The sequence below is a fragment of the Triticum dicoccoides genome, chromosome 2B (genome assembly GCF_002162155.2).
Source record: "Triticum dicoccoides isolate Atlit2015 ecotype Zavitan chromosome 2B, WEW_v2.0, whole genome shotgun sequence".
Lineage (NCBI taxonomy): Eukaryota > Viridiplantae > Streptophyta > Magnoliopsida > Poales > Poaceae > Triticum > Triticum dicoccoides.
Window position 1 is genome coordinate 643,693,475 of NC_041383.1, and position 3,031 is coordinate 643,696,505.

A 3,031-nucleotide genomic window follows, 5' to 3' on the forward strand; every position below is an offset into this window, starting at 1 on the left:
CTATTGCGCGAATCGCAAGGCAAAACGAGCAGGCGACAGGACTTGACAGGTGAGTGCCCCCGCACTATCGTGCGCCTGCGCATTTCCAGTTAAAACCTACTATACCAGTTCTTGTAATGGCGAAAAAAATCACTTCAACCCTTTCTTCTGCGGGCAATGCTTTTACTGAATAGTAGAGCGGTATCTGCGATTGACCGATTTGAAAAGGCTGGCGTTGAGACTTGCAAGTAGTGCTGACTGCTTTTCGATTTACCAATAGTAAGTTGAAGGACCATAATTTGTGCTGGCTCAGTTCATGCACTTTACAACATGATGAGGAATGCACTCAGAGTACCTCTGTTCTTGTCTTGCGCCGTGTGGGTTTTCCTGTGAGGCGCCATTGTTCCGTACAGTGTTGATAGACGGAATCCTGCTTGTAGAGTCGGCGTTTGAACTTTGAACTTACAAACCGAAGCTGAGTCGGAGACATATATGATAGTAGTTTTTTTTAAAGAAGATATATATGGTAGGTAGACTCGGGTAGGGACACGATCGAGACCAGGCAGATATATATGGTAGGTAGCCTGGCTTCTACTGCGACTTCTGCTTGCCACTCTCGTAACCGACGGAGACATACGATATGTCCACAACCGACGGAAGCGCCCAATCGTGGTCCGACCTCCCCGACGACCTCCTCGGCATGGTCCGCCTCAGGCTTGCCTCCCCGCACGACCGCGTGCGCCTCGCCGCTGTCTGCAAGGTGTGGCGCGCCGCCATGTCGCGGCTCCCGGCGCCAGCGCCCGTCCCGCTGCTGCTCCTGTCGCCGTGCGAGGCCGCGCAACTCAGAGGAACGAAGCGCCTGTGCGGCCCCGACGACAGCTGGGTCGTGCGCATTCCAGACAAGGCAGACGGCAAGTGGTTCGTCGGCTCACACGAAGGCGGCTGGGTCGCTGCCGTCGACTGGAGCACGCTCGTGATCGTGAATCTCTTCTCTGATGCGCAGGTGGAGGTCTCCCCAATACGCTCGCCTAATCTAGTTAACATCAAGCCAAACCGTCTCCGGAAAATCATCTTCTCCGAAGACCCCACGTCTAGCAGTTGCATCCTTGCTGCCATCCCTCACCGGTGGTCCTACGTTGCAGTGTGCAAAGTTGGTGGCGATAAGAGCGGATGGACCGTAGAAGAAATGGGTGAGAAGACGATTATGGACATCGCATTCTGCAACGGAGAGCTCTATGGTCTTATGTATCCCAATGAGGAGCTGGTTAAATTTGAAATTGACATCAAGGTAGACGGCACGCCGATCATCACATCCAACCACATGCTGGCCGTTGAAAGGCGCAACCGTCACGAGTCGTTCCAGGGCTACCTCATCGAGCTACATGGCAAGCCATCTATGGCGATACGATACTGTTGGTTGCCCAACCGGGAGCCTTTTTTTAAGGTCTTCACACTTGTCGACACCGAAAACGATGAGAGTTACATGTACAAGTGGGCAGAACTGATGAGTTTTGACGACCATGCCTTGTTCTTCGGGCTGAAGAACTCTAAGGCGGTGCGCGTGACAGACAGACATCATGGTGTGAAGAGAAACCATATCTACTACTCCACAAAAAAAGATCAGTGGCCAAAAACTGAGTTGCCCGATGATACATTGTACTCCGTAATAACAAACGACGACGAGCACATGTATTGCAGGGAAGATGAAAGAGTCGGCGATGGTGTCGAGAGAACAGGATATTTCATGGTGGGTTTTAGAAGTTCTCTCATGTGGCTTTACCCTCCATGCTCGTAGAGAATATACAAGACTGTTACGTTATGTTGTCATTTAATCTTTATAATTTATATCAAAAGGGAGGCGATGGTACATCTCTCCACATACTATTGTGTGCTTCTCAGGCCGAACAAGAGGTCCTCCTCTTCTAAATTTATTAATAAGATGCCCGTTCTACGCTATGGGATCATACAAGATTAGATGGATTTATTTCATAGTCAGGAACCCGTACATTGCTACGGACAATAAAAAGAAAATACACCGAGAGTATGAGAGATAATAAGGATTGTACGTTGCTACATACAATAAAAAATATACCGAGACATTGATTGAAGTGATGTTATATTGTTGATGGGTACACATCTTAAACACAACCAAACAAATGGTTTCCGATTGATAGAACTCGTCATTTAAGCCAAACATTTTTCTCCATTTCTGCCTTGTAGGAAGATTTCTTGTTCTCTGTACTCACCTCTCTCATTGCTTGCTCCATCCAATATTGAGGGGACATGTAATATGCATCAAATAGAAAATCTGTCCACACGCATGTGAAAACTTGCGATGACTATTGACTTCATCCTTGAGCCCTGGGCTCAACCTGTTAGCACATACATACCTTGATATGCCACCCATGTTGCGCATATGTAATCTCTCCATGTATGAGAGCATTATACAAGGCAACATTCCACCCATGGGCAAAATATAATGATAAATGACATTTCAAATAAATTGATTGTAACATTCCAAACGACTTTGCACAATTTGAAAAAAAAAATCATACCACATATCACATAGATATAATAGTATCCTCAAGATAGCAATCTGCAATACTACTTGGGACTCAAAAGTGCCCAAAAAGGTTATGATCTTCGGATGGCTCTTCTACCTCGACCGACTCAACACCCGGAAGAACTTGCATAAAAAAAGCATCCTGGATACAGAAGCTTGTCCAAGATGTTCTCACCAGGTTGAAGATCGTGAGCACCTGTTCTTTACTTGCCCGGCTGCTCGGGCCATTTGGCAGGCTATCTCCATTCGCCCGTGCTTCACGCCTGTTTGTGACCTCTTCTCTACGAGGTTACCAACTGCATTGCCAACTTCAGTACGCTCCTTCGTGCTCCTAATCGTCCTCTGGAAGATCTGGGACGCTCGGAACAAAAAAGTCTTCCAAGGACTCAACCTTCCTACTGCTGATTCCATTAGAGCTATTATTGAAGACATAACTATATGGGCTCCTCGGCTAAAAACCGAGAGCCTAAAGGAACACGCAGGGCTGTG